Source organism: Lepisma saccharinum, chromosome 16 (genome assembly GCF_977018435.1).
Source record: "Lepisma saccharinum chromosome 16, izLepSacc3.1, whole genome shotgun sequence".
Taxonomy (NCBI): Eukaryota; Metazoa; Arthropoda; class Insecta; order Zygentoma; family Lepismatidae; genus Lepisma; species Lepisma saccharinum.
In genome coordinates, this window is record NC_139244.1 from 21,213,255 (window position 1) to 21,235,418 (window position 22,164).

Sequence of the window (22,164 nt, forward strand, 5' to 3'; positions counted from 1 at the left end):
AATTAGCCAAAAGTTGCACAAACGCGAAGTAAAATAAAGCAATAAAGCGAACCAAAACATGCATGGTGAGTGCCAGCAATCCCAACGGGCGTCGCTGATACAGTAGTTTCTGATCTTCAGGAGCCAATAGGCTCTTCCGTGCACTTTTGCATATCTCTACCCGACATGGCATACAGGACAGGAGCACAGAGTCGTCGTCAGGAATACGTACGATATGTATCACGCTTTTAAAATATGCTACAATTTGAGTACTGTATGTTGGTGTAGCGACTCATCACATGATCATATTCTGAAAACTCGCTGAAACACAGGATTGTTCTCAAATTAACCTCTAAATACAGCCTCGGAATATAAGTAGAATACTATTATGGCCTTTTCGTTATTAACTTCTTCTTCACATAGCGTCACAGCTCTTGTACGTCTTGGCCAGCTCAACAATCTTGTGCCACTGTTTCCTATTCTCTGATTGCTTTTCCAAAATTTTAAACTATTGTTCTCCTTAGTTCCTCTTCTTCATCATCCCATTTTTTTGTTTGACCTTTCTCTTAGTCTTGATGCAAATTATTTCTATTTTGTTTTTCGTTTGACCAATCGTGCTCGTTCCAATCTTTTAAAATGACCAATACAGGATATCTCCGAGATTTTATTTCTTTATTTTGTGTTCTGTTACAATGCATCTATTCGCTATTTGTTTTCCGTATATGTGTTTCTTCACTCACTTCTTTGGTTCGAATATTTTACACAAAAATTATCTTTCAAAAATGGCTGTTCTTCAATTTTGTTTTTAATACACATGTTTCGAAAGCAAACTCTTATTTACCCTACAACAAGCATTTGGACCATTCAATATTTATCGGGAAAAATATAGGTAACATCTACGCCAAAAAAAATGCTGAAAAACCTTTGGTACTTGGTGTTGAATCACTTACTGCGCTTAAGGTACCACTAATCATTATAGAGTTTTAACTTAGATTGACTGATTTTGATGGATGTGGTTTTATTTTACTTCGCATTTCTGCAATTTTGGCCTGATCGCGAAGATGATGATGAGTGATGATATGATGAAACTAATGAAGGCACACTCACAAAGAACACCCACGCCAAGGCTGGGATTCGAACCCGGGACCACTTGCGTGTTCACGCGCTGTGCGAACCACTCCGCCACGGAGACCGGCGTTTTAACTTGAGATTTTCTAATTATTTAGTTTGCTAGCGAGCTTATCTGCTAAAGAAAAAAGTACCCATTTTACTATCTTCCTTGAAAAATCTTTTTGATATGAATGCTGTGAATGCTAATTCCGTTTTTTGTTTCAAAGACATGCAACAACGTTTTCGGTTTAGTATATTTTCTTATATATATATATATATATATATATATATACAGGGTGACTGGTAATTAGATGTATTCCCTGAAAGGGGTTAAAGTAGAGACAATTTGCAATAAATTTGACCATATAATACCCCGTCCGAAAATTAGTAGTTTTCGAGATAATCGAGTTTCTATTGTTTTTTCTAAAAATGACAATTTTCCACATAAAAAGATGAATTGAGAAAAAACTGATAATTGTAGGGAACTTATTTACACATGAAGATGAATGAAGTATTATTTCTTGTACACAAATGTAAATGTTAGCAACATTTGTACCTTGTTGGATAGCTGATGACTCAAGGAAGTAATTTAAGTAATTTGTACGGTTCGTGTCATACCATTTTTGTTATTAATACGTTGCCAAGTAAACTAAGAGTGCAATTTTTTATCATCACTTGTAAGTTTAGACCCACCCGGTACTTACATGTGATTGTTATTTGGAAAAAACTTTTTTCTAAACGAACCACTTGTTTGCTAGCTATCAGAAAACGCTTAAATAAGTTCCCTACAATTATCAGTTTTTTCTCAATTCATCTTTTTATGTGGAAAATTGTCATTTTTAGAAAAAAACAATAGAAACTCGATTATCTCGAAAACTACTAATTTTCGGACGGGTTATCATATGGTCAAATTTATTGCAAATTGTCTCTACTTTAACCCCTTTCAGGGAATACATCTAATTACCAGTCACCCTGTATATATATATATATATATATATATATATATATATATATATATATATACAGAGTGTGTCGCAAAACTCTATCAACAACACTTGGGTGCTGGTAGATATCATAAAAACAAGTAACTTTTCCATATAAAGTTTACCTCGAAGGCGTTTAGTTTCTGCGCTATAAGCGCTTAAAATCTATCCTGTACGTATGCAACCCATCAGAGCAAACGCTTGCTTTGACATAACTACCAGGGGCGCGTGGCAGGGTTGCTACTACCGTGCGTTCATTTCGATCTTCAGCCGAGAGATCGGGAGAAGCGTGGCGGGCGGCGCTGACGGAGATGCCGACATTTGCTGCCTGTAATGCCCGCTTATTTTTATGGACATATGCAGACATTTATATAAATATTGCAAAACGAGCACTAACCTGTGTTATAAGAGTACGGTTTTAATTTTAGTAGCTTAGTGGCTGTATGTGCTGATGATTTTGACACGCCCATCTGTGAAACACGGCGTAGAGGTTTGTTTGGAGAACGTTCTAACTCTGCACCAATTTCATTGAGTTTTGCTTCGGTTAGAATCCGTCGTTTTTGCTTAGGTGTTTTAAAATTTAACGATCCAGTTTCTCGTAATTTAAGGACAAGATGTCTAATTGTATCTCTATGTGGAGGTGAAACGCTTGGGAATTTCTGTACAAATTGCCTACACACGTCTCGACACGAGTCTGTTTTCACGTATGTGTCATACATAAAATTTCTTTGTTCTAACGTGAACCTTGCGGCTGGCATTCCAATCGTCTCACTGACATAACACACATACACACTGCAATAACACAAACAAGTAACGGCAAGTAACCAAGAATAACACTCTTGCGCACAGTACGAAATTAACACGCTCTTGGTATACATCTTCTCGCCACTATATTCACAGCTCTGTCTTCATCTAGTCGCGAAGGAACAAAAAACTCGAGCTCGGAGATTTCGGATTGCAAGGAAGCTCACGAAAACCATTGACTTTTAACGGTTTCGTCTGCAGCGTAATCTTGATACAGTGTTGCACATTCGAAACCTCCAAACGATCCCCATCGACACAAAATCTTTCAAGGATATAAACTTAAGCAGGACGTTACTGGTCAAAACTATGATTAAAATGTTTTATTATCTGTGGCTCCTAACATCGTTTCTAAAGCGTATTTATTTGTGTATATAAGGGCAGAACTTGGATGAATTACAGAAGACCTTTTGCGTGTTATAACACAGGTTAGTGCTCGTTTTGCAATATTTACATAAATGTCTGCATATGTCCATAAAAATAAGCGGGCATTACAGGCCGCAAATGTCGGCATCTCCGTCAGCGCCGCCCGCCACGCTTCTCCCGATCTCTCGGCTGAAGATCGAAATGAACGCACGGTAGCATTCCTCATTAAGAGAGACGACTTGAATACAACAACTTGGGAGTCTTGCCTTAGCAAAATCCTAAACATTAATGATACTTTCGATGTTGCAAGAAGCATTGACAGTATTTATAAACTGACCAAGTTAAATAATGGGCAGACTAAAATTCAAGGTTACCCATTCTAAAATATTTCCATAATTGATTGATTGATTTGGTTTATTTTAATTCGCTTTTCTGCCACCTTTGACTAATTGCGAAGATGAGGATGATATGATGAAATAACAAATGACACCAATATCTAGGCCAGGATTTACACCCGAGTCACCTGGCGCCGTAGTGAGCTGTGGGGAATCAAGTGTGATATCATTGAATAGTTTTCTTTCACTTATTAAACACGTATTTTTTTGTTTTCCGATTCGATGTGTATTTCTCACGATATATAACCGTTCCGGGACTTTTGGACCACCCGGTATATCTGTCCAATTGGAATTGTCAGTTATAAATATTGGTAACAAAATGTTTGGCAATTCATACCTGTTCACCTGTAAGTTATAATGTAACTGAATACATCACTAAGTATCTAACATTTAACTCTATGTTAATTAAATATTTATTTTCAGTTTCGAATTTAAAATTGGACGGAGCGTGTTGTTGACCTCATCGCATCCACTTTTATAGTTTCATCACGCTGTGAATATTGTGATTGAAATTATGCACTTAACAGGACACTTAGAAACCTTCATTGAAGGCAGATATTCTCTTTTATTGAGAATGCAAGTCTCATAAAATGAAAATACGAATTTTGACAAAAAAAAACAACATTAAAAAGAATCTAGGCAGTACGTCAAGTCATATGTAAGTTTACAAGATTTACATCTCTACAACCACAGGACAGTGGATTTGAGAAAATCTACAACGCGGCACATACAGGAGAAATGCACACGCAATACAACAAGCAGTAAACCAGAGATAAAAACGCCCGAAACTGTGGAACACGGCCATAAAGCAGCCACCGAGTGTCAGTTAAAAAGTGTGGCCGTCACAGAGTTCCCGTGACGAGGAAGAAAAACAAGACACGACAAGGAAAACAGAACGGGGGGAAGTCAGAGACAGATGGCGACACAGATGTATCCCTCGTCACAACAAGAGTTGAAGTACTTAGTTTCCAAAGAACTCACTTCAGTTTAATACACACAAGATACTTTAGCGATGATGAATATGTTTGGCGAAGCAAGTGTTTGTCCTATGCTGTAAACACACCTAGAGGCGTGATGAGTGTCTTGAGTCTTGACAACTTCGTCAGTCCATAAGAAGCGATTTAAGCTTTTGATCATTCGTGCTATGTTGTGTGTATTCATAGCAATATTTGGTCGATGTACTATAATTTGAATAAGATATACATGCAATAACGGTTTTAACTGACATCCATTGGCTGAAGGCTCTTTTGTGGTATAATTTATAATACAGGGTAGCCCAAAAGTAGGTATACAGTACCAGTGACTTTATTCATCAACAATTAATGAACAACAACAACAAGTTATGGTAGTACTACGACTGTGTACTTTCAAATTACCAGCCATCATTCATAGTATCAAGATATCTGAAAAGGATAATGAACTTACAAACAACAATGCCAGGCCGACAGTGGTACATACTGTATACCTACTTTTGAGCCACCCTGTATGATGACTTAGCTAATTTTTTATATGAGCCGCGGTAGCTCAGTCTTTACAAATAAATAAATAAATAAAGTCGTTAGGGTGTTTCCGGCGGAGGGAACCAGGTTTTTCCCCACCTTTTCAAGCGGCTCCGGCGCCCACCCAGCATCGTATAACGTTGGTATCTGGAGGAAACTCTAGGGGGTAAATGCGTCCAGGGGCGTGGTGCTGATCACATCACCCCAAACTTCGGCCGTGATCAATAAAGTGTGGGGCCCTAACTCCACCCCCCCCCCTGTACGCCTTCATGGCGTGGCGCAAAGCACAGGGGCCTCCCCGATAGCGCAGTGGTAGCGTCGTTGCCTTGTAATCAAGATGTCCCGGGTTCCATTCCCGGTGGAGGCACGCAGTGGTTCGGATCCCACTTTAAACTGTGGGTCCAGTCCCGTTTAGCCTTACTGTGCATAAAGTGGACTTAAACCCCAACTCAATTAATCAATCAATCAAAGCACAGGGGAGCACTTTACTCTTACATTTTGCTAAGTTTTATACTTCTGCCACTCCCAGTATTTGACTTTTATCTAGCTACTATTGAAAACTGCACATCTGCAGTGCAGTGACATTTTCGGAAAGCACCCTAGTATCAACTTCTTTTTCACTCTGGAAACTGCATCAATCCAGGTTAACGACGCTCTTGTATCTGGAGCTAGATTAATTCTTTGTAAGAACGTGTGTTGACCAATGTTTTGAGCCTACGCATCCCTAAATGGTCTGAATTTTTATCACAGGGACATTGAGATTTTACCTATCGAATAAAAGTTTTGTTATTAGTTCTCGATCTCCGAAATATATTTAATAATAAAATAGCACATCTTACTTTATTGTAGAGTAGTCCCACCATTTTATGTTTGTTAAGTATCTTGTTCCACTATTGTTTGGCAGTTGAACAATGTGCGCAGTTACTTTCAGTCTTAAACATACACAATTCAAAGTGTCGTAGTTAAAATACTTATGCAAAATACTATTTTCTCTGAGGTTCACCCAGCCTCTAATAAATGGGTATCTAGAGGGATTAAAGGCGATCGGAGCATGGTGTTGATAACATCACCTCCATAAATGGCCGAGATTGTGAATGTGAGGGGCCTTACCTTTACATTCCCCTATATGTCTTCACGGTATGTTGTAATATTCATGGAACTGCTTTACCTTGTATCCCCTTTAGGCTATGCAGGAGCTCATATATGACCATAATGACGAAAGCAATTTATTTAAACATTACGGCAAATTTGTAAACCGTAAATATATAACAGTTATACTGTTATAACAATCAATGTCAAACAGTTATTACAGGTGCAACAAGAAAACGTTTCTAAAGTAAGTTTTTATGAAAAAATACTTTTTGTTCATTCTTCAGATAACATCATATAACTTCTCCGCTTTTCTATTCTGATAACTTTTTTCTGAGAAACCTCACTGAGATTTAATAAACGAAAAGTTGATTTAGAGAAAGAAAGATGCTTTATTTCTTTCTCTATTTCTATCTGAGATAGAATACCGCGGAGAGGGAGAGGGTAAATAAGTACTTTAACCACTTTGAGGTACTTTGGTGGTGAGTTGTGCGAGAACCTGCTACAAAACGTCGCATCCTAGAAAATGGGTGGCAATTAGCACAATATTCAATTTCACTCTGCCATTACCGCAGCGCTGTGGAAATGTGCAAGGACATATTTTTCCATCTTGGTCCGATACTTAAGATAAGCACAAACTAGGGGGGGGGGGGGTACTCGTCCCTTAGGTGTCTGTGCGCGACGCCACACGGTTAACCGCTCACGTTCGGCGTCTTATTGCCACCAGCACTTACCATAAATATCCTCCGTATTGGATCCCGCCATTAAATTTTATAAACGATCTCCTTCGGAAGATCACGCACGATTTGTCCTGCGCATCGACGTCGTAGAAACCTCATTATTGAAGAATCAAGCGCCGTTCGTTAACTTATCTGCAAATATGAGAACGCAGACCTTCTTGATATATATTTAAATATCGAATACGTATCGCGACGTTATACATGGAGCAGCTTGATAAGAAAAAGGTATCTGGGAATTGAATGGTGACGCTAGCAAGGGTAAATGGATTGTAATTTAGTGACGTATTCACCTAATCATTAGGAGTAAATTGACGATCGAAAGATTCCTTCAAGAACCCACAGAAAAGGAAGCTCATTTATTTTATGCGCAGAAACGGATCAATGGATAACCATGCGTACAAATGTGTTCTTCGTCGTTTATCGATACTTCTGAAAGAGTAATTTATCTCAGGAAAGTAGTCAGTTCTATCAGTTTATTAAAATAATAAAGCAAAAAAAGTAAAGTACTCCTCTGTGCTTTGCACCACGCCATGAAGGCGTATAGGGGTGTGGAGTTAGACCCCCACACTTTCTTGATCTCGGCCGAAGATGTAGGTGATGTGATCAGCACCACGCCCCTGGCCGCCTTTACCCTCCAGAGTTTCCTCCAGGTACCCGGAACAGGTTGAAAAAAATCCAGGTTCTCTCCCGCCGGGGATCGAACCCGGGACTCTCTCATGGTAGTCAGACGCTCTAACGACTGAGCTACCGTGGAATAATGACTGAATTAAAATGTTTGTGTTGCCACACATGGCACTTTGCACCCTTCAATGTATACCGAGAAATATCCCCTTATCTAAAATCCTTACCTGAGAATTAAAAAGGGGGTGTAAAGAGTTCATTGATTGGTTGATTGGATTGGTGTTTAAAGTCCACTTTATGCACAGTAAGGCTAATCGGGACTGGATCTACAGTTTAAAGTGGGATCCGAACCACTATATGCCTCCACCGGGTATCGAACTCGGGAAAGCCCCTCGAGGAAGCTTCAAAGTGCAAGGTTGCAAAGGAACCTGCACAGGAAAAACGCAACACATTAAAAAAAGGCAAAGATACACTAAAAATCTTCCTTAGAGACAGCGGAAGAGGCCAATTTCTCAAAGAGCTCTAAAGATCTGTTAAAACACTGTTATCAGATTCCAATATGCATGACAAATCGTGGGGAAATTTAAAAGTGTGTCTAAGGAAATTAAAATCTGCACATTCGTAAAGTATGTAAAAAAAATAACTCTAATTCTTGAAAATCTCTAACATTCAGATTTACATGAAACAAGAACCCTTGATATTACGATATGTTCAATGTATAAAAAAATATTTTGTTTTTCAAAATTTTCTTCCAATAGATTCCACAAATGAACATTATCTATTGTATCATACACTTGCACTTTCTTCACAGATAAGCACCTCCACGTGGTTGAAATTTAGTAGCGCCATCTCTTGTTGAATGTCCGTCGAGACGTGAAAGAAAAAGTGCTAGTGGCGCCTCTTAACGAACGATACTGAAACTTCTTGCGGAGAGTAACTTACAGCAGGAGGTCAGCGAAGAAGATTTCCTGCCTGAGTTCAGTATCTGAGTTCAATACGCTTATCTGTGCATTTACACTAACAGTGGAACGTATGGTCACTTTAATGACCCAAGGACTTGTCGTTATCTTACCTTAAACATGGTTGCCATACCTACGACTTTCCATAATTATTTATAGTTTCAGTATGAATCATTATCTCATTCATTCTTTGTAAAATTGTTTGCTCGTGTTTTTATATTACGAGTATATACCGTTCAGTGTGCTCTTAATAATTATATTTTCAAAAACTTGGTGTCGACTAAATTTTTGGAAGTCATCAAAGTGTTATGGCTTCACTTCCGTCAAGTTTGACGATAAAACCTTCACGAACAGTGCGTGGTTTTGAAGAAATAGGTGGGGGCGCCGGGTTCGATACCCGTTGGAGGCACATAGTGGTTCGGATCACACTTTAAACTGTAGGTCCAGCCCCGATTAGCCATTCTGTGCATAAAGTGGACTTAAAACAACAATTCAATCAATGAAGCAATAGGGAGGGAGGGACGGGGGTGAAGGGAAGAAGCAAGCCAACAATTTTGTGATACCGACTAGTGCTCCAAATTTTAAAATTATGAATTGATGATGAAATAGATTCATATTGGATTTATAGAAATTCTGCCGTTTTAGTATAAAGGGCAAGAAACATTCTTTAAATTGTATGTGTCCTGGAAAAACGAAATATCAATTTCAGAAACAGGATTATTTTTATCGCCACATGATATTTTTCACAAACATATTTGTCTATCATAGTTTCAATTTCAGTCAGCAGATGGCGCAATGTACGTCTTATGTAAATAATGACTTAGTGGAGGTCAATTTTTGAGTTTTTTTTATCTCAATAGGAAAATTTCTTTTGTGGAAGAAATAATTTGTTATTATCATAGTACATTACGATCTGAAACAAAATATTTTATAATTTTATTTTCTAAAATACTTTCTTGTATTCGTATATTTTTTGGTACTTTGATAATAAAATATTTAGTAGCATTGTTTCTGAGGCTATTTATAAATGGAAGATTGGATATTTTTGTAGGGAGCAAATTATGGTTGTTGAAAACGATGGCCATGCTCTTAAAAATACATTGCAGTCAGTGAATCCAATTGAAATAATAGTTGGGTCATATCATGCCAACTGACCAGATTTTGGAAATCGGCCCCACCTCACCATCTCAGATTTTGATGAAATTTGGTACAGGAGTTGGTCTGAGGCCTAAATGAAATTATGCAAAATTTTAGTTCAGTATCTCCTATACTTTGCTCAAAATGCCCTCACCTTGAGACACCTCACCGGAGACACGGTGCTGGCAACGTTACCAGAAGGCATGTTTAGCTGCCTCCTGTGCAGCCATAAATGGTCTCAGAGGTCCAAACATGACATCTCTTATACAACGTTTTGTGTAGATTTCAAAAATGAAGTCAATTTGACTCCAAGCACCGTAGTTTCCTTGCAAATGTTGGCTAAAAATAGGAAAAAATTCACGTTGACATCTGACTCAACAAATTTCACTGCCTTGCAGCCTGGAAAATAACGAGTCTACAGTTGCTGTATTTTCCAGTTTGATTTAGAGTTACATAGAGAGTACTAGATTAAAAGCACAAGTTTCTCAATTTATTAATGTCCAACTTATTAACGTGGAAAGATTGACCGGAAACTGAAAAAACACAAAAACCGCCATGTTTGAAGCTCAGGATGAACATGATGGCAGTTAAATATTGTCCTTTAAACCTTGAAAACAAGCTCTCTTCTAATGGATAACTGGCTACATACCCATCTACAGGCTTGGGAACCTCAACCAAATATCAATTTGGCTTGTAATCCAGCATGATAAATGTTCATGCTCAACAGGTGGTGGGTGGGAGGGCCCGTGGCTGGACCTGCCTGGCTATCAGGCGTGTCCTCTAGGCGATGAGGATACCATTTCCATACAAATAAAATAGTAAGAAGTTGGATGTACGAAAGACACCATGGACCAACGCAGGATTACTTGTCATTTTGTGTGTAATATATACATGAACGACTGGTTACAAATTGCACATTTTAGGCTTCTCAAATATCAGAAAACATGCATAACACTCAATGTGGCTTCATTTTTTAAATTCTGACTATTGTTTGTCCATAAAAGTTTAACTAACAGTTGCTCTACTGAATTAGATAACGTAGGAGGGCTTTCAAAAAATGAACATAGTTCTCCAAAATGAACAAATTTTGTAGTATTTCAAGGTGTTCTATTTTTAGAAAATGGGCGGGTCACCATGATTAATTTTTGCTCATTAAGGTATTTTTCTTTGCTCTTCTCAGTGAAACCCATTAAAGGACAATATTTAACTGCCATCATGTTCATCCTGAGCTTCAAACATGACGGTTTTTGTGTTTTTTCAGTTTCCGGTCAATCTTTCCACGTTAATAAGTTGGACATTAATAAATTGAGAAACTTGTCCTTTTAATCTAGTACTCTCTATGTAACTCTAAATCAAACTGCAAAATACAGCAACTGTAGACTTGTTATTTTCCAGGCTGCAAGGCAGTGAAGTTTGTTGAGCCAGATGTCACCGTGAATTTTTTCCTATTTTTAGCCAACATTTGCAAGGAAACTACGGTGCTTGGAGTCAAATTGACTTCATTTTTGCTACACTAAACGTTGTATAAGAGATGTCATTTTTGGACCTCTGAGACCATTTATGGCTGCACAGGAGGCAGCTAAACATGCCTTCTGGTAACGTTGCCAGCACCTTGTCTCCGGTGAGGTGTCTGAAGATGAGGGCATTTTGGGCAAAGTATAGGAGATACTGAGCTAAACTTTTGCAGACCATCTCCTGTACCAAATTTCATCAAAATCTGAGGTGGTGAGGCGGGGACCATCTGGTCAGTTGGCCTGAAATGATCCAGTTATAGGTTGGAACAATCATATCTTCAGTATATTTTGCATACAATTATTTTACAAACAAACGTACATGGACGAGAATTACTCTAATTATTTCAAATATAAATTATAAACGTATTCTTTCCTAGATTAAATATAAATTTCGTAGATTTATTATTTACTACAGATCGTCCACTCGCTTTTATGTGGTAAGTGTAATTATTTACATGTCAAACTTGATATTTTAAAAATTCAATATGCTGACCAAGGCAGAAATTAATTTTATTATAAAATATAAACTAAACGTAACGTTTCAACCTTCTAACAATCATTAAACCTCAATTATAATATTTCACAGCAACTACGAATGATATTTTTGTATTTGCCGTTGTTTTGCTATGAGTTCTCGGATTTCATATCTTTGATGTGGCGATTTTAGTCATAAGATGCTTAGTGGCGAATAGGAGTTTTGTCGAACATTTTTCACTATAAGCACTGCTAAATCGGGGTAAATAGTCCCAAGTGTTGACGTACCTAAAACATAATTTCAAGGAATCAGTGTTTTAGCATGCCATTTTCAACTTTTTGAACGATGTCATTCACATCACATGTTGACGTATTTTTGTTTAGTATACATTAATAAAACGTTAAGTACCAATGCACCTTATGCCTTTTTTAAGACCATGTGGTTAATATATTTTTGTGCTGGAATTAACTAGTTATCTTATGGCCATGCTCTGTAAATACCTTGTCAGTGAATCCAATTGGAATAATCATCATATTTTTGGTAATTTTGTATTTACGATTACCTCCAGACCTCTTAATCTTAAAAGTATGAAGTACAATGTTTCTTGTGCAGTGTAAGGGCAGCATTAACCACTTAGCTTAGCGAATAGGATGCATAAGAAACACACTCTGTGAATTGGTGCATTCAGCAAGGATTCAGATATTTCTTGCACGGACCTCTTAGAAGGTGCCATATATAACAGTACAGTTTCACAAATATATTTACTGGGGGGTGACTGCTTATTCAGGCTTGACATCGCTGCATATATGACCATACAATACACTAATCACAAGTTGTCAAAACATTTTTTTCTAAATGGCTTAATGATAAGGTTTTGTACTCACACCCTCCAAGGTTCATATTTCTTGAAGCTTCTAATATTTCTGGATCGAGGATGTTTACATTTTATGAAGATTTGAACACAACATATCTTCACTTACACTAGATTCGATACGAAACCATGTTAGTGAATTTTGCAACAGCTGATTGTTGCCAAGTTAGGTTTTCTCTGTTACGTTACATATCGTAATAAGGTCTATTGTTGCAACATTGCTCATTGGAATTTGATTTTTTAACCTTTCAAGTTAACTGTGGAAACTTGAATTCAAATTTGTTCAAGGTTAATTGGAATTTAAATTCCAAATTCAGTTTTATAAACTGTTTACGACAACCCTAAATAAAAATTTGGAATAATTCGTATCATTTTGTAAGATATGCTATTACAACAGATACAGGGTGGCCCACGGGATATAGTACAATATAAAACTGTTATAAATATGTGTAGCATATATTTACAGCAACAGCAGACATACATATCAGTTGTACACATATAGCCATTACTTATAATCACACTTTGAAACTTACATGACAAACAGTATTTTTTAAAAATAACATCAGCCAAATGGCCTCCATCTGCATCGATGCATTGCTGAAGACGTCCGTGAAAGCTTCTCATGACGTTCTGAATCATTTCTGGAGGGATGACCGCAATTTCTTCCTGGATTGTTGCTTTCAACTCATCAATATTATGGGGACGGCGTGAAAACACGTTGTTCTTTAGGTAGCCCCAAATAAAAAATCATGGTTATCTCGTAGGCCATTCAATATCGCCAAATTGTGAGATTAATCGATGTGGAATGTGGCGCCTCAGTTCAGTTATGGAAATACGGGCCGTATGGGGCGTAGCTCCATCTTGCTTAAACCATGTCGTGTCTCGAAGACCTTGTCGCTGCAGTTGTGGAATGAAGAAATTGTTAATCATGTCCACATATCGAACAGCATTAACACTCACTGTACGCCCGTTTTCTTAAAAAAATATATATGGTCCTATGATTCCACTGGACAGTCCAATAGCACACCAGACGTTCATGAATCAGTTGTGGGTTAGTGTCAGAGTAATAGCGGAAGTTTTGTTTATTCACAAAACCGTTAAGATGAAAATTTGCCTCATCATACATCACAAGATGGGGCAGTATTGCATCATCATGGTTGATTCTGTTCAAAAAGGTTATGCAGAATCTCCGCCTGCTCACTGTATGTACCGGCCGTAATTGTTGAGCCATTTGCACTTTGTAAGGATGAAACTTTAAATCCTATTTAACTAACAATCCTCTGGAGGGATGTGTGGGAGATTTGTAATGTTCTGGAATGACGGCGAACTGATCGCTTTGGGCTCTGTTGCAGAGCTACACGTGCACGTTCGATATTCTCTGGCGTTCGAACTGTCCTTTCATGCCCTGCAGGCTTCACATTGCTTACCGAACCAAATTGATGAAATAGGTTTATCCACCGGTAAATTGTCCTTCTGTCTGGAACAGGGAAATGGCGGTCTCTTCCACGGCTCATAGCGCGTTGGACAGCTGCGACGCGCCTCACACGCCTCCACTCCACTGCCTCAATGCGGATATGGACTGGCCAAAGTTCCATCCTGTAATGAATGGCATACTATTGTTAGTAAGATTACCTGAAGTAGATGTTCGAGGGTGCCCATGTCTTAGCACGGTTGCCAAATGATAATGTGCTATATCCAGTGGACCACCCTGTACTTTTTCCAAAATACGTGCTAATTTCCACTGTTTCATTATGGACTATACACTGAAACAACCTGAAAGAGGACATAATCATGAGGGTGTGCTTGAAGGTTATTATTTCTTAGTAATCTCGGGATTATTGGCTGTTAGTTGATGGAATACTGATAGAGATGTCGCACCAAGCATCCAAAGGAAGGACGCATTTTGCATGTGTGGCATTTTACAACGAGCAAGTATTTTTTGATTCTACTTTGTAACACTAATATTCGCTTTACAACAGTATGACCTTTTAAACAATTAAGAGGAAGACTAATTGATGCCAAGTTAATGGATACTGGTGGTTCAGGAAGAAAAGTTAGCTAAAATTGGTTTATTTCATATATGAGCTTGGTTTTACTCAAACCCAGATTTGTTGGACTCCATGGTTAGTTTAATACGTTAAGTTTTTACTTAAGCTTTAATGCTGTTGCTTTTGGAAATGTAGACATCGAACTTAAGCTTCTCCAGTGTCATTAATGTCTTAAATGCTGTTAACCTAAATGTTTGGTCACTCAAAGTATTTGAACATTGCGGAATTATATTTTTGTTCTAGCATACATATGTACGAGGTCCATCCGGAAAGTAGTACCCGATCGCACCATGTGAAGCGCTAGCGACGCGAATAGCAGCCACTCAAGGTCAAACGACTTCAGTTGACTGTCTACTCAGTGTGTGCGAAGTTTCGTAGCGCTGTCATTGTAGTTATTGTTTCTGTGAGTGTTTACAATGTTCAAAAAAATTGAAAACGCCGCCACTTGTAAACTTAGGGCTGTATCAGATTTCTCAACACCAGGAATGTGCGACCTTGTGATACACAGTCAATTAAAGAAGGTTTATGGAGACAATGTTATTGATGAGTCGTTTATTCGGTGCTGGTGTCGAAACTTTAACTCGGGGAGTAAGAACGTCCATGGTGACGAACGTTCCGCACGCCCGTCTGTCATTTCGGACGAACTGCTGAGTGCAGTTGACGAATTCATCATACTGCTGGGAAAACACAGCAACTTCTGCAAAAATTCATGTGGGAATTTTTCAATCATCCTCCTTAAACCCGGACCTGGCTCCTTCATATTTTCATCTCTTCACAAAACTAAAGGATTTTTTGAGAGGAAAGATATTTCACAGTGATGAGGAACTGAAAGAAGGGGTTACAAAAACTCATCACACGTTATGACAAATGCTAAAATGTACATGGTGACTATGTAGAGAAGTAGTTTAAAGTGTGTTGTTAACAATTACCAAGTTTTGTCACAAAATATTTGTTAGTTTTTTTAAAATTAAAAAACGGGTATTACTTTCCGGATGCCCCTCGTATATTAAATGTTTATTCTGCTGTGCAATACATTTGTGTGTGAGGGTTGTTCTAACTCACCTGAAAATGAAAAAAAAATGTTTTGCAGACCGGTTTATTTGCTATGTGAGTTTTTTTTTTTTTTTAAAATAAACCTTACTGTAATATAGGTAAGTTCGCCACATCTGGAGTTCTTGACATGCGAGTTTTTACTTAAATTCAGATATACGTTGATCAGACCTGGTTTATTTTGTGTGTCAGTATTTTAGTTAATAGAGCCGCGATGATCTAGTGGTCGGTATCACATCACCTGCACCAAAATTCGTGGTTGTGAATGTCTGTGACTCTACCTCTACATCCTCGGATTTACCTTCTTTGATTCATATTTATTTATTTTACTTAATAGGGTTGATTGATTGATTCATTGATTTGTGTTATTTTACTTCGTTTTTTTGCCATTCTTGGCTAATTGCAAAGATGAGGGTGGTAAGATGAAATGGATAATCACTAGGGCTCGGAAGTTGAGGAAAAATCCTTTTTTTCCCTGGTGTCCGAAGACGAGGCACAACATAATATATGTTCATTTTGGGTCATTGTAGGCCAGAAAAAGGTGGGTTTTATTTGTCCTTTTTTGCCTTTTTCGGCGTTTTTTGGCTTATTGGTCATATGTTAGTCTTTTGTAGGTCTTAACGGCTTTTTTTTTTTTTTGCTTCTTCACCTTCTTTCTACTAAGTTTTTACTGCCCATTCTAAATTCGAATCATCATCAGTTCACCTCTTAAACATTCTTTCTGTAGTAAAGAACTAAAAGAGAGAGAGAAATAAATATATTTGCACCATCCCTGAAACGAGAGAAAAACATTTTTGGACGACTGAAGCAGGTACGGTAATAGATCCTTTAACCCTAACTTGTCTGGAAGGTCGCAGTGTAAGTGGCAGCTTTCTCTTGTTTTGAAACTTTCAGCACGGTGCATACGACAAGACAGCACGCGCCTGAAAAGATCTCAAGCCAGATAATGAGGTGCCGCGCAGAGGGAGGTTAAAACTGAAGTTATTAATTTATTTGGATCACATTTATATGCCCTTTTTTCTGTTTTTGGGTTCTTTTTTTATATTTTTAGGTCTTTTTATAGGCCCTTTTTTTGGCAATTTATAGGTCTTCAACTTCCGAGCACTAATAATGACAAACATACTGTATATGGAAGATACAACACGGGCCCCACAGATGGCCGTGAGTTTAGACTCTAGAGCCTTGTTAGTCTGCAAGTCAGTCTAAGGTGTAGTACGTGGAAGAGAGGTTGATATTTGGGTGTCTTGAGAAGGGTTAACCCTTATGTCCCTACTTCATAAGGAATCTTGTTTGTACAAGTGTGTATTGCTAATGTGTGCAATGTAAACTTAGAATACATATCAAACTGTAATAAATTAAATATATTAGTCGTGAATGAATTATTACCCTTTTTGATCCGTGCCCTACATTGAGTTTGTCTAGCGTTCCGTGCTTTTCGTTCAGACGGACTTCAACACTTTATGAACTTACGGAAACCTCACGTGTAATTCCACCTTCGGAGTTGCTTTCTGGTAAACAAGCTAGAGGCACATGGTTTCGGCGCTTCCTGCAAATACCTTCAACCCTTTCTGTTCTCCTCTGCCTCCGGCTAAGGACGGTAACAGGATTACCAGGATCTGTTAGGGCCCATAAAAGCGAGCAATAAAGGCAGCCAGAGGGTTCTGTTAGAGCCCAATACTTTTCTTCCGCGACGTATAATTACGCCTTCCATGTTCTCTCAAGGTGACTAAGGTTCTTGCCGTAAAATCGCAATTTTTTCCCCTTGTTTGCAGACTGTAAATTTAATGTAAAATTTCTTATATTTGGAAATTAAAAATTTTAGGGTGAAAACTTGACAGTTTATACAAGAAGTTCTTCTTTGCAGCTCATCAGCACATTTGCTACTATGTTATTTTATAGGAAGAAAATAAAGAAGAATGCATTCCGATGAAGTGCAGAAAACTATAGAGAAGCAAGAATTTATTAATAATACTTTTTCAGAAGAAACCAAACACAAACTTAATGTAAATACAAGATATGTTTTGCATTCAATATCTGCTACGCACTATTTTTTTTAAAAGGATTCCTTTATTGCCTTACATAATTTTGTACTCTAATGAGAACATTGCTTTATAATAAATAAAAGAAAATGTGTGTTGCTGTGGGGATTGCGGAGCCGGAAAATGATTTATGAGAAATGAAATCCCACTTTATCTTTTTGGATGACGATTTTTTGATATGATGTAAATAAATAGGTCAGTAATTTGTCAGTATTGTCAGTTTTTGTTAGTTTGTCAGTTACGAGAGCTCAGTGGCTACGAGAATAGCACCTTATTTTGCCCAACCCCCTCCAGATACTGTGTCGTCTTCTTGAGTAATGAAAAAATACAACTTATAGTTTACTTTTTTGTTGTTTTAATATTTTAATACATATAATGATCTGCTTTGCTTTACAGACGTGGACTACTTGGTGATTGTCACATCTTTCGGAACTTAATTTTCGCTTGAGAGCACTACGTGAGATCTAGGAGGGGAATAACAGTAAGTAACGATTTCATGTAAATATTACAAATATTCTATGGATGTACGAGGTTAAGTCAGTAAGTAGTTCACAAACGTTTATTAAAATAATACTAAGAGAGGCGGTGACTTGAAAACTGTTCTTATTTTCCAACGTAATCTCTACCAACATCGACACACTTACATTTATCCCATCGCTTTATCGGTCTTCCAAAACCTGCTGCATAAGAGTCTTTGGGCTGATGTCCCAGCCATAGTCGTACCTCACGTTCAATATCTTCATTTTCCGCCACCGTGCGAACACTTTTCGGAAATTGAAACGATCATGCGTTATGCTGTAGGCTAAACCATGAGAATACCCTGTCAGCTCGAATCATCTCCTTCACCCGTATCATCAAACTGGATTGTGCTGCAACCTACTTACACCTATAGAAACTACTCACTACTATTTTCAGCTATCCTACATCAGTTTGTGACTTATTTACATTATTGCATGAAGACTGATAAAAATTTGATGAACGTTATACGTTCCCCCACACCTGAGCATAACAAATTCCATAGAATATCAGTTATTGCTGAAGCTGATTAGTTAGAATTGATGGAAGACTTTAGAAAACCATTGTAATTTCTGCTTGTTAACGTCGTGCTTTGAGGTTAGATTGGAAGACAAATTAAAGTATTTCAATGTGTTTTTTTTTTTCGGGAAGAAAGTAGAATAATTACACCATATTTTCATTGCGTTTTGCATTGTATAGGAAAGTTTCATAGTTAATTCCTAACAGTTTTGCTCACTTTGCAAATTTTTAACGCCAATTTTATTTACATTATGCTATTCATTGAATATCAGTATCCTCATTCGAATACCACGAAAATAGTTAAAAACTGTGAAAGAAGAAGATGGTGGTGTCATCTTACGTTTGAAAATTTGAATATGAAATAAAAATGACGTTAAAAAATGTACATGGAATCGAAACGACGTTAAGAAATTTTAACATTGAATCAAAGGGACGTTAAAAAAAAAGTTTACTGATTCAAAGAGACGTTAACAAATTTGTACATTGCATCAAAAGGAGGTTTAAAAATTGATACATTATATAAAAACAACGTTAAAAATTTGGTCATAGAATCAAAAATGTATGCATTGAATCAAAATGACGTTAAAAAAATTTGAACTTTGAATCGAAACGACGTTAAAAAACAGACTTTCATAGACTATCCGTGAAAGAAACAGGTGTGCCACACAATGATCCGATTGATTCTTTAATAAGTATTATTAAAAAAAAGTGTTGTACAGTCATCGGCAATAAAAAAGGGACACCTATATCCTGAAATACTGACATCCATGCAATGCGTCATGACGATTGCCTAACTATGAGGCGAAAGCAGAACTTCTTATTGAAAAGTTGCTATTGAACTTGTCTCATCGTCCTAGATTTAGGCAACACACATAAAGCATTGCAGGGAGGCAGGTATTGCAGGATATAGCTAGACTCGCGTACTTTCGACGTGGCCTTTGTCCACGTTTTGTACGCTCACATGCGTAACCTTCGGCCACGTTGTGGGCGTAATCATATTATAGATAGGATAAAATGTCTGCATGTTGTATTGGATGAAGGGGAACAAGTGTATAAGTTCGCTAATTTGAAAAGTTTATAAAAAGTAACTTTATCTGTGTATGGGCTCAAATAAGGTAAAAATATACAAATATTCAAATAGTATTGTCTACTTTCTTAATAATAAACTGAGTAAGTAATAACCGTTTCAAGATAATTAGTTGGATGTTTTGCATAAACGAATTCAATAGCGACACTAAATTTAAAATGCAATATATACGTCTTTTGTCATTTTCACATTTTTAAATGTAATAGGAAAATAATTGTTTTCCGCCATTTCCCTGAAATTCCTACCTTGCCTCTGTAATAAATTCTGACGCTCGTATTTTGAAATTCGTAAAGTCTAGCATACTTCACTTACAGTAGTTTTCGGGTTAAAATAAATAAATAAACTTGCTTTAAGTTCCCTAGTAACGTCTGTTTCTATGGTGAACAACAAGCACGGCAAACTATCTAAATAATTGTTTGTTATTATACCTCTAAACATTTAATTAAAACAACCACGATGTAAATATTTTCGCATTGATTTACCAATATATACGTAATTTTATCTGTACTGAAACTTCTCATGTAGATGTCAGTCTTGTTTGAGGCACCTTTTCTAACCAGGAGTTGATGCATCTATTGTTGATCTGTGAGAAATATAATGTAGATAGATAATTAAGAATTGAAGGAAACAATGTGTGCTGCAAAAAATGCCCGTGGCAACGGGATGCTAAGGACATGAAAAGGGGCATTTTTACCCTTAAAAAGGGCAAAGTGAGCGATTTCTTAATTTTCTCGGTCTTTTAGGACAATTTCATGTGGGGTCGTAATTGGGCATTTTTTGCCTCCGGGGCTTCCTTCATGGACAACATTTATGTCAGTGAGTGAGTGGTGGGATTGGGGCTATATATATATACTCGCGTACTTTCGACGTGGCCTTTGGCCACGTCTTGCACGCTCGCATGCGTGACCTTCGGCCACGTTGTGGTAGCAATCATGTTATAGATGGGGTTCTTCATAGATCTTAATGACTTTGAAAATGTCTGCATGTTGTATTGGATGATGGGAAACATATGTATAAGTTTGAAAAGTTTAGAAAGTAACTTTATATGTGTATGGGCTCTAATAAGGTACAAATATTCAAACTATTTTTGTCTATTTTCTTCATAATGAACTGAGTAAATAATAACAGTTTCAACATAAGTAGTTGGATGTTTTGCATCAACGAATTGAATAGCAACTAAATTTAAAATGCAATATTTACGTATTTGGTTATTTTCACATTTTTGAACGTAATTGGATAATAACTGTTTTCCGTCATTCCCCTCAAATCCCTACGTTGCCTCTGTAATAAATTCTGATGCTCGTATTTTGAAATTCGAAAAGTCTAGCATAATTCCCTTACAGTAGCTTCCGGGGTGAAAATAAACTTTCTTTAAGTTCCCTAGCAACGTCCGTTTCCATGGACAACAACAGGCACGGCAAGCTCTAAGGAATTGCATGTCATTATACCCCCTAAACATTTAGTTAAAACAAGCACGATGTAGATATTTACGCATTGAGTATAACGTAATTGTATCTGGGCTGAAACTCCTTATTATGTAGATGTCACCCTTGTTTAAGGCACCTTTTTGAACCAGGTGTTGATTCATCTGTGTGCCTTTGATCTGTGAGAAATATAATGTATCTCGACAATTAAGAATTGAAGGAAACAATGTGTGCAAAAGAAATGCCCGTGGGAACGGTTGCTAAGGACGTGAGAAAAGGGCATTTTTACCCTTAAGGAAGGGCCGATTGAGCGATTTTTGAATTTTCTTGGACTTTTGGGACGATTTCATGGGGGGTCGTAATCGGGCGTTTTTCGCCTCCGGGGCTTCCTTCATGGAGAACATTTATGTCAGTGAGTGAGTGGTGGGATTGGGGCTTTATATATATTGGATATATATATATATATATATATATATATATATATATATTGAGTAGTGGGTTTTATGCTACGGACAGTGCGAGAAAGGAAGAGCATCCCCTCAAGCAGCTTTGCTACACTTAAAACTTGCTTAACATGAGCATATGAGTTTTTGAGCAAGTGTGGAATCTTGTCTAATCCAAGATTTTTGTAAAAATGCCCTCGGGAATTTTTCAGAAACGAAGAGCTTCCTCAGATTGATTTGTTTATACTTAAAACTTGTTCAACATGTTTATTTGTTTAAGTGTATCACCTGCCTAACCCAAGAGTTTTGTAATTTTTAAAGTATTAACTCTCCTCAAGCAAATTTGTTAATATTTACAAAAATTGCATCAGTTTGTCTATAAACTTGTATCCATACCCACCTATACATATTTACTTCAGGTTTAAGTTTAATTGGATACCATTCAATTTGCTTATCCAATATTAAAACAATGCAATATGCAGAGCCTACCTCTAGAATT

At 37.3% G+C, this 22,164-nt stretch overlaps 1 protein-coding gene across 1 annotated transcript in view; it reads left to right on the plus strand.

Moving 5' to 3' along the window:
* The window catches only part of Calx (sodium/calcium exchanger 3), a 647,992-nt gene that overhangs the window by 109,155 nt on the left and 516,673 nt on the right, over positions 1-22,164 (plus strand). Inside the window, exon 3 of the mRNA XM_083137851.1 lies at positions 18,073-18,157. The gene's annotated coding sequence lies outside the window, so the exon portion shown is untranslated. The remainder of the gene's footprint in view (positions 1-18,072; positions 18,158-22,164) is intronic.